The 11413-nt window shown below is 36.0% G+C and overlaps 1 non-coding gene across 1 annotated transcript; it reads left to right on the forward strand.

Annotated features, from left to right (window-relative positions):
• The first annotated feature begins 6937 nt into the window (after window positions 1-6937).
• LOC131331639 (small nucleolar RNA snoR100) lies at window positions 6938-7047 on the forward strand. The gene has a single exon (XR_009201448.1). It is a non-coding gene; the product is annotated as a small nucleolar RNA snoR100 (small nucleolar RNA).
• Window positions 7048-11413: the final 4366 nt, after the last annotated feature.

Raw genomic sequence — 11413 nt, forward strand, 5'->3', positions numbered from 1 at the left:
CTAAGAGCCGATTTCTAGTGGTATGAATGCTTTAAAAAATAAATCTAAAACAAACAGACCTAATTTTTCAGATAGGTGGGAAAATGTTTTCAAGAGTTTCTAGCTGATGATGGCACTAATATTGTATCTTTTCCCAGTATTCATGTGGTGCATGTAGTCATGTATCGCACTTCAGCTTATTCCAACACACATTTGGACAACAATAACGTCAAAGCTATATGTTCTTGTCACAGGGTACGTGAGGATGAGAAAAGCATGTTCCAACACACATGCATGCTAGCTAGGTTCTATGATGACCGAATCTGCATGCAGATAAACTTTTTGGTATCACTGGTATACCAAAGACCTGGTATCCCCCGGCCCTTCACAAAAAAATATGCCATGTGGCAAACTGTATTTTCTTAGGACTTCAACTGTAATTATTCCACTCCAATTCACTGTTGACACTAAAACAATTGTTTTTTTCCCGCCTCTGTCCACAAAAAAACTAACGCCCGCCCAAATTACTCCTCTGCCTATCCCAGCAGGGTGGAAATTCCGGAGACGAGTCACACTATCTGTTAATACGATACAAATACGACACGACCCGGCAACACAAAAATTAAATGGGACAAACACAAATTTGACTCGTGTAACTGGATAAGGACATAGTAACTGTTTAATTTTCTGAATTGACACGTTAACCCAAATCAACACGACTCAAATACGACACAACACGATTAACTGTGATTCTTTTCAATTTCCTAATTAGTATATGATTTGATTTTTCCAAAATCATACTTGCTTAATTTGTATTGAAAAAAATCAATGAATTACGGAAATACAAGTCATGCATGTTACTATAGAACTCATTGTAGAATTTTTTTTTTCCAAAATCAAAATCAACTGAATATCTAATTTTCCAATTATTTGAGTTTCTATGCTAAAAAATTCCAAAATTAAATAAACATCATTTAGGCTGGTGTTCTAATTACTTTGCAAACAAGATTTCATACAATTATATAAGACCTATGACATGAAAAACTCATAGTACATATCCCATAATTATTACGCATCTCTCTCACTAGGGATAGATCATTTAGTTGAAAAAACTCACAGTATACCATAATTATTACTCACAGTATCATTTAATCTTTGTGCTTTCAACGAAAATTTTACTACTGTTAAATTTGACTACGGACCTTTAATTTTTTAAGAATGATTTATGTCCTCAAGATTTATGTTTTACCTTTAAATTAAAGTTCAACAAAAAAACAATTGGATGAGAATAAAGCAAAGAGGTTCAAAAAAAGAAGAAAGCAAAGATGTTAGCAGGGATAGGCACATGAGTAATTTGGGCGGAGGTAATTTTTGTGTATAGAGGTGGAAAAAACTAGGGCACCGCTATTCGCAGCCCTTTATTTTCTCCCATAGCCCATTACATTTCGGTAAATGGTTGCTGAAAATCATAAATAATATTTCGGTAAATTGCTGTTGAAAACAAAATTATATTTTGGTAACTACATGTCGAAAATATGTTCAACTTTCGGTAAACAATTGCCGAACATACATTTTCGGTAAATATCTGTTGAAAAAAATATTATATTTCGGTAATTGGATGCTGAAAATATATCTTAATTTCGGTAACTAACTGTCGAGTATAATTGAAAATTTTTAACGAACAATGGGAGAAAATAGAGGGCTGCGAATAGCGGCGCCCAAAAACTAGGGCGCTGCTATTCGCAGACCTTTATTTTCTCCCATAGCCCACTACATTTCGGTAAATGGTTGTTGAAAATCATAAATAACATTTCGGTAAATAGCTGTTGAAAACAAGATTATATTTCAGTAACTACATGTCGAAAATATGTTCAACTTTCGGTAAACAACTACCTAACATACATTTTCGGTAAATAGCTGTTGAAAAAATATTATATTTCGGTAATTGGATGCTGAAAATATATCTCAATTTCGATAACTAACTGTCGAGTATAATTGAAAATTTTTAACGGGCTATGGGTTGGTTATTGGTCATTTTATGTGGAAAAGCTCGTCGCTATTGAACCATTGTCGCACTTGTTTATCTAGGCTAAGCGTGCCGCGTGCAGCGCACCTTCGACATGGTCTCATCTTATCTTTATTTGCTAGTGTGTGTATATATAAACTGGACGGTTCCGGGGACCTCTAAAAAACCCCCCCAAAGTTCCCGATCAAATTTTGATGATTCAAATAACTCAATGTAATCAGAACGTGATTTTAAGGGTACTCGTAAGAAATCAGCAAAAAAATGACCGGAAAGGACTTCACGCAATATATATATATATATATATATATATATATATATATATATATATATATATATATATATATATATATATATATATATATATATATATATATATATATATATATATATATATATATATATATATATATATATATATGTATATCAGTTCCGATCAAGTCCACACCTCTTACGGTCTGCACCGTCCGCACCTCCCCTTTTCCGATTGAATTTCGATGATCCGAGCCGCTCAATGTGTTCAAAACGTGATTTTAAGGGTACTCACGAGAAATCGGCAAAAAAAAACACGGAGAAGAGCTTGATTTGAGCAATTTTTTATTGAATCGTTCAATAAAAAACAGTTCGGATGAAGTCCTTCCCGATCAATTTTTTGCCGATTGCCTACGGATACCTTTAAAATCACATTCTGATCACATTAGGCGGCTCGGATTATCGAAATTCGATCAGAAAAAGGGAGGTGCGGACCGAAAGGGTGTGGACTTGATTCGAACTGTATATATATCATTATTCGCTGGTGGTTCCTTTTTGTTATTGCGTGTTGTCGGTGTGCATAAGGCCCTTACTCTTATTTTATCATAATAGTTGCACACTGTGGGTTGTAACCTCGCACGTTATTATTAATTAATGAATTTCTTATTTTTTCCAAAAAAAAAAACATAAAGGCACATGTTCTAATTCCAGCACACATTTAGTGTAACCTCTAAAATAAAGGAACTTTTCGTTTCAGTATCGTAGCATCAACGAAATCTCAGGCATGAGGATGAGAAAAGCATGGGCCAAATGCTTCGTCATGGAGTAATAATAGACAATAAAACTGTTTCATGCGGAGCTTTGATATTTTGGAAAACCACCACAAATTCATGATCCATACACAACCTCAGATAATTTGCGTTCAGATTAATACAAAGATATATTCAGAAATGAACGATTTCCTTGTTTGTTGCATGATGCTGGACCATTGCCGTTGAGCTCTGTTATGAACATGGACACGTGACATGAGAATTTTATACAAATAGAGACACGAACACAGCGGGTGACGGAGCAAAAAATATGTTCTTATGGTATCTTTACCACGTACAAATGACCAGTTCATTGGCATCGAAAATTAGAGTTACCGTTGTCTTTGTAAATTTTACAAGTTAATTAAGGGTTTTAATTGTTCAAAATTTATTTATTCGTACCTCTTTTTCTTGTGTTTTGGAATATCATACTCAATATAATGCAATGTACCTGGTAAGAGAACCCAATGAAGACCCTGAATCTGACGTCAGTTACTTGTGCGAGACCCACCTTTTCAACTAGAGACCACAATAAGTTTCATTCAGTGAAGTGATGGTGAAGTGACGCGGTGGTGGGATTGTTTTAGGGTAATAGTGTTGGTGGTTGAGGGGTGGTAGTATTTGGAGGATTTTTGTAGTGGCTTGCTTTCTATCCCTTTTTTTTGGTAAACTAAAGTTTATTGCCTTTGTTCGTTTCGCGGTTTAGTTTTAGTTTTAGTTTTGTTTTCAATCATTACCTTATTTTTTTCTTCAATCATTACCCTATTTTTTCAATTATTACTTTCCCATCTCTCTCTATCTCTCTCCAATCATTATCCCTATCTTCAATCATTACTCTATTTCTCTCTCCACCCACTACCAAAACTAAACTAAACTAAACTCTCAACCAAACACAACCATTTTTTATAGTTGTATATATACAACAATTTTCTAGTATTTTGAAAATTATTTTTAAATAGGTCTTTATCCGATTTAAAGAGATAGAGATGTGAGCATTTTATCAAAATGATTTGTTTTTTGACCAATTGAGGATAAAATGGTCATATCTTTTGATGTAAAAATAAATTAGTATCCAAACTATTGGGGTTAAAAGTAGATTTAACAAACTTTTTAATGGTTCAAACCACGCATAAATCGGAGTTCGAAAGTATTCAGAACAAACTCAGCTCATCATGAAGTTTGACATATTGTGTAGTTTTTATGCGCCTCAGGTGCAATTTGATGAGCTCCAGGCGCATCCCACGAGAACACACTACGGGCAATCGACTCCACCCGTGTATAACATGGAAAGCATTCCGAACGACTTTCCTCTCTTCCTCAGCTACGGTGGTCAAGACGCGCTCTCGCCGATGTAAACGACGTGAAGATGTTGCTTGGACTGCCGCTAAAATCATGAGGGAGACAAGCTTGTCGTACAGAGAGGACCATGCTCATGCCGATTATGTTCATGGCTGTGAATGCTAAACAAGTTGTTGTATATATGATCCTGTCATTGCCTTTTTTTAGGCTTCAGTGAGAATATAAACTAGGAAAAATCCAAATCAGAGTGAGTCACTGTCGAGGTTTTTTTTTGGTAATTAAGTAAGTTTCTGTAAAGTTGCATACCTTGATACTGTTTTATGGAAGCATCTCCCAGTAAAGCGGTGCACTCATCTTGACAATCGACGGTTCGAATCTTAACCAAGTAATGAACGGTTTAAATTTGTATGCGATTTGCATATCCTGTAAACCATATGTAAAATGTTGGTACGGTGAATACATCAGAATCGTTGTTAGTTTCGCATTAAAAGTTTTTTCCACGTTACAAGCCTATGCTTGTTAACAGGATTTGCACTTAGCGGGCCCGAATCACGTATTCACATGTATTTCTACATTGATAACTTAAAGTAGAATCCATAAGTAGGTTTTTTTTTTTTTTTTTTCCGGCAATTTAGTATATATTGCTAATTCCTCTGAAAATATTATTCGAAGGTTTTTACCAAAAAAAAAAAAAAACATTATACAAAGGAGTGTGTGCTGGGTCGGTATATCCCACGTGGCGCCCGCTTGACTCATTCGGGCCATCAAATGCACTTTTGGACGGCCCAAATTGAAACTCTCTCTTTTCATCCCATCACTCTCTCTAAATTTGAGCCGTCCAAAACCGCAATGGATAGCCTGGATGTGCCGAGCGGGCATCACGTGGCACCCACCCGGCACTGAAAAATTTACACACCATTCATTTGGATGAGTTGTAGAAATGTTCATGTGTATTTAGAGAAGCAAGAAGATCAAATTTCATTGTTCATAAGAAAAAGAAAAAAAATTTGATTTCCCCAAATACGTGATACTTGCAAACACGAAATTCTCAAGCTAGCTCAGAATACGATTTCCAAAGTACTACTGGAGCCAACACATGCTCTCTCTCTCTCTCTCTCTCTCTCTCTCTCTCTCTCTCTCAAAGATAGATGTTTGGCCTCAAGCTGAAATGTCTTTGGGCAGCAAGATGAGCAGCAACCAATGGACCAACATCCATATCATCTCTGAGCCGCTTCTTTTTTCCTCCTGATGTTAGGAAGAGCTCATCACATTGAACAGCACAAGACGGCACAACCAAAGGCATTGCTCGATGATGATCGGAATTCCCATCTGGGAATGTCAGCATCTTCTTCAATTTCCTCCAACACTTCACGAGCATCTCCATTCTCATACTGTGCTTAATTCTCTCCTTCTCTCTCTCTCTCTCTCTCTCTCTAATTAGTTTATGTATTGACACCTGATTAAATGAGTATTTAAGAAGGGTTGTATCACATGGAATGTGTGGAAGCTAGCTTTTGCGGGGACCATGCTTATTTCATGTGGTTAATTAACGGCTTGTGTGAGTTGTAACCAAAAGGGAGATGATTAGAGGATTCAAAATGAATGAGTGTGGCCTCATTGGCATTTGTCTTTTTCCTGCATTTAGAACTTATTGTAGCCTTTTCTTGAGGATGTTACAAATCAGTTTGTTAGAGAGAAAGAGAGAGAGAGAGAGAGATGATTTTCGAGTATGTATGGAAAATTTCTGCCATGCTCCAAAGGGGTATAAGAGCATGATTTTTTTATTTTTTATTTGGTAGTGAACGGAGAAACATAGATTATGAAATAGAAATAAGTCGGGGGTATTTAATCCTACAGAGTATGTATTTAATTAAAATAACAAACAAGATGAAACAACATTAAAGTAACTAAAACCCAATGATAGGGAGAGCGCATTTTTTGCTAAAATATCGACACACCGATTAGTCTCCCGGTAATCATGCTTGATTTGCCCCTCCGTGAAACCTTCCAATAGGAACCTGCAATAAAAAATCAAGTTGCTAAGAGGACGAGCACTTGATTTTCTCCGGTCCTGAAGAGAGATGCTACATACACTACCATCCATCAACTACACCATCCACTATATTTTTTGTGGGGCTCATTCTGGATCTTAAAAAAATACAGAAAAATGTCAATAAATTTTAGAATAATATTTTATGGGGCCTTGTAAAAAATCAGCTCCAACGGATATCGGTAAGTATTATTTCTTGATTTGTAGGAGCAAAACTGTTCAATTGTGCAGTTTCGCCCTTACGAATCAAGAAATAATACTTATCGATATTTGTTAGAGCTGATTTTTTACAGGGCCCCTTAATATATTATTTTAAAATTTATGAATATTTTTATGTATTTTTTTGGGACCCGAGGTGGGCCCTACAAAAAATATATTGAATGGTGTAGTGGTTGGAAGTAGTGTACATAGACTTATTGGGTCTTGAATGGCCTTCATCATTGCAATAGCATCTGTGCAAACAACAATATTTGAACAATTAGTGTCCTTAGCAAACATATTGTGCATACCGATGCTCTAAACTATAAATGAAGGAAGCATGGTAATATGTGCAAAAATTGAATTGGGTCTCTAAGTCTGCCTTCTTTGATGTCATTTTGGGCTTTGATTTGAGGGTATAGTTCGGCAACAAAACATGTATAGGGGACCACTATTTCAGTTGTATTCTGAGAGCAGCCACTTTGTGACTATTGTCAAAGGTTAGATCTGTCACTAATTCTTCCCTGCCCATACTCCCAATGATTGAGGATTATATGGGTTCTGTTATTGTTGTTGTTGTTGTTATTGTTGTAGTGTCCTTAGCTAACATGAGCCCATCCCTAAGAGTATCCGCATCAGACTCTCTACATTTTGAATTAATTTAAACTTCAAAAAATCACTTTATTACTTTAGATATCCACTTTTAAAATGTCGATCTATTACGCTCTTTACTCTTATTCTCTTTTCAATTAAATATTTCATTTATCTTCTTTAATCATTTTTTGACGTAGCGGAATTCACGAAGAGATTAGTTGCGTACTAATCAAACGAATGATAGGTACTCGTAGCCACGGGCAGTTCTTAAATCCACAAGAGAAATAAACAAAGTTTGAATATTATTGATAAGAAACTTTAAAAAGTTGAATAATTGAATAGGTTATAGCCCTTTTTATAAGACCCTAATCTTAAAAATCCTACTATAAAAGAAATAATAAATCATGCCAAAGCAAGCGGCATTAAATAAAAAATATTTTCTAATTAATTAAAATAAAATCCTAATTCTTATAGACCAAGAATCCTAATAAAGGTAGAAATCAAAATCAAACTGAATATGAAAAGTTAATAATTCTAACCTAAACGAAAATATTTCTAGCCAAAATCTTATTTCAAAACAATAAAAATAAAATACAAAAATTCTTCATTTTTGTTATACATCATTTTTTATTTTTTCGGTTTTGAGGAGAGGGCAAGACCCACTTTTATTCTTCGGTTTACTACACAAAAGCAGTCCAAATGCTGAGAAAAGGGGCATCTCTTCTTCTTCGTCGTGGGTTGTGTAAAGGGGTTGAGAAACCCAAATCCAGGTGGTCTCTCTAAAACCCAGGAGATACCTCTCTCCCCAAAAAATCTCTCTTGAAAACCCCAAATCCAACAGATCTGTCCGGTGTCGATAAACCCCTTCAAAGTCATTCTAATCGGTGACTCCAAATTGAAAGAACGTCTCTCTCTGTCTCTCTCCATGAAAAGGGGCTGGGAAATAATTAAATAAGGAGTAGTGAGTAAATAGTGGCTCTTTTTGTTAGACGAGTCACTGTAGAAAATGTCAAAACATTTCAAAGTGGTGAGGGAGATGTGGATGCTCTCAGGCCCCGTAATTCTGCCGCCATCACCGAGCCGCTCCCAATTTTCCTTTGGAAACCCATGATAAAAGTACCATTATGATCACGTAGGAATCAGACCCCGCAAGCCACCAAGATCATCATGATGCTATTATTGAATATGTAAATCACGATCGTTAAATCAAAATCACCCATAAAAGTAAGGTGTACGTGAATTTGTTAAAAACAAGATGATTTTACAATTTTCCGTCAAAAAATCACAATATAACTTATCATAAAAACAAAGTTTACGTACCATTTAGTAAGACAATACTTACTATATTATATGGTTACACTTACTGCATTGTATGACTACACTTACTACTAAGATATTTTGACAATAAATAATTGAGATTTATTCATACAATCCTACGATTAGAAACAATTGGGAGCATCATGCTCCCAAACCGCTTGGAAGCATCATAGCCATTGCTGATATACTACCATTGGATCTAAAGGGAAAGGGAAACTGAAAGTATATATATGACGCATGGAATAGTTTCAGGTTCCAAACGTAACCTGGCCATTGCCCTGTGATGATAGAGATGTGTTTGACCCCTAATTAGGGGCCTTTGAGCTAAATTAATTATTTGGACACTTATCAAAAAATTAATTAATTATTTGGCATTTTTATTAGTTTTTTTTCTAAATTTATCAGATTATTCTAGACAATTTAATGCGAGGAATGGTTGGAGAGGGAGAGACGTAGGAGATGAAGTAGATTGGGAGTGGAGAAACTATTTGGTTCTCTTTATGAGGGTTCGTGGAATTATCGGCTTCCTTTTTTATTTGGTTGAACATCAATAATTTCCTATATCACCTTCCCTATCCATTTTGTTACCCCTTGGAGATTTCGAATACTCTACAAACACAAATCCATGTACCTACACCTGCATCATCGTGTTCAATTAAATCATTTTATTACTTACTTCAATTTTGTTATCTCCATGGTCTATTAACAAGCGTCATATATTTTTATTTGCATAATTTTATGAAGAATAGCAAAATTTTCAAAATATTGTGCTTGAAACACACAAAACGGTGTATATAGATCAAGCATGTACACCAAGGTTGGTTAAAATACCTATTCAATATGGACCTTTATCAATTTTACATATTCACTTCTTCTTTTTTTTTGAGGCTTGCACCAAAAGTCTCTATCATCTTCTCTATCCCATAAAATACTATTAAATTCAATGGGGGAGAGGGATGTAAATCAATGGGTGAGAAAAATGAGAGACAGTTGGAGTGAAAATATAATATTTAAATTCACTATTGATGAATAGTAGCTCGCTTAAAATAACGAGAAAATGTGGCAAAGGTCAAAAAGATTTTATTATACCTAATCCGGTGCAGCCAGGTTTTTGGATTTTTCTTCTTTAAAGGAACTAAAAATGGCATTTAGCTCAACTGGCGTATATGCTCTTAGAGCATCTCCAGGAGGCTCGCTTAGAGCTCCGGCGACGTCTAACTGGCGAGAAAACTCCCTTTTCCCGTTCCCAACAGCCTCGGCTGGGTCTCGCCAGTTGAGCTCCTCGCTCGACCACCTCGCCCAACCCAGCGAGTACGGAAGGCTCGCTTCAGGGCCTCTCCCAGAAAACAGATCGGCGACGGCCTCCGACAAGTTAGATCTGCTTGCTCCGGCGAAGGTAAAAACAGTTGCCGTACTTCGAGATATTCCGGCAAAGACTCATCTCACAATCGCAGAGTCGACGGACATCTCCGATCTTGAGTAGCGTCGTCATCGTCAACATCATCATCGTCGTGAACTGCTCTACTTTGTGGGTTTGAGGTTCGATTTTTGTGGATTTTTCAATTTTGGAGTTTGATTTGTGGGTTTTTCAATTTCGGGGAGAGAGAGATGGAGGGAGGTGGTTTCTGATCTGAGTTTCAAAAAGAGGAAGCACAGATTGTGGGTTTTCCGATCTTAGATCGGTGGCTTTCCACCGTCGCCGTTAATATATATAAGGTGTGTGATGAGCACCAAATATTGCTGATATTTGGTGCGACTAGTCCCGTTCTTTGTTGTTTTAACTTGCGTTTATTTAGCTTTTATAGTGATACTGCACGTAAGGTGTGTTTTTAGTGTTTTCAGGTAAAACGTGCAAATAAGGCGCGTTTGAACACCAAGGAATGCTCCGGATGCTTCCAAGTATTCGAGACCCTGTCGGCCCCTTAAAAATCTGTATAAGTATGGAAAAATGACTTTCTGAAAAAGTATCGATTTTCGAGATAAAAAATGGCGGTAATTGATCTTTGAATTTTTCTAAGAGTAACTACAAAGTTGCAAGGTTTTATTTGAAGAGCAAGGTCATGTTTTGAGTCATTTTCTCTTGAGAAAAATGCGCAATTTTTCATTTTACACTAAAAGTGGGGGGTTGACATTTTGATTTAAATGGAATCTTGAAATTCTGGTAATGCCATTGTTTCCAAATGGAGGGTACTTTCTTATTTTCATTAAATAAATTAAAGTAAAGGAAAGGTAAAAGAAAGATTTAAAATGTAGCCTCATCCTGAAGAGCTGTGAAGTGCTGAGAGCTATTTGCTAAAGCTGAAGCCTCATCCTGAAATCTACAGTTTTGAAGAATGTTATCGATAACATCCTCAATGGTATCGATACCATTTGGTCCACAAGTTGTTCAGACCTGAGGGTATCGATAACATTTTGTTGGAGTTATCGATACCAATTTTCTTCGGGGGATCATTTCAAGGATGTTATCGATACCTTAGCCTATGGTATCGATAACTTTTGTCTCCTGCAGATATTTTTACTGTTTTTTGGACTTTCCATTTATTGAATACTTGCCACTTTTGGCAAGTTCAGGGATATTTTGTGGAGAGAAAATGCTGAGTTGTATAAATACTCTTCTTTCTCTCTCTTAAAGAAGGAAGTAGTTAGCTTAGGTTTTAAGTTCCATTGTTGTCTTGCTTCAAGCTTTCTTAGTTAATTTCTTTAAGAACTCAAGTAAGTCTTTCTCGTTTATTGTTTTGTTGTGTATTAATGTTGTAGCTACAGACCAGATCTTTCTTAATCTCAAGTTTATTTTCGTTTTTGCCGGTTAAATCTTTTGCTCTATTTTCTTACCATGTCTAGTCTTTTAGTTATGTGTGAGTAGTCAATAAGGCTTGGCCATGGGTGAATAAC

This window comes from Rhododendron vialii, chromosome 6a (assembly GCF_030253575.1).
Source record: "Rhododendron vialii isolate Sample 1 chromosome 6a, ASM3025357v1".
Classification (NCBI taxonomy): Eukaryota; Viridiplantae; Streptophyta; class Magnoliopsida; order Ericales; family Ericaceae; genus Rhododendron; species Rhododendron vialii.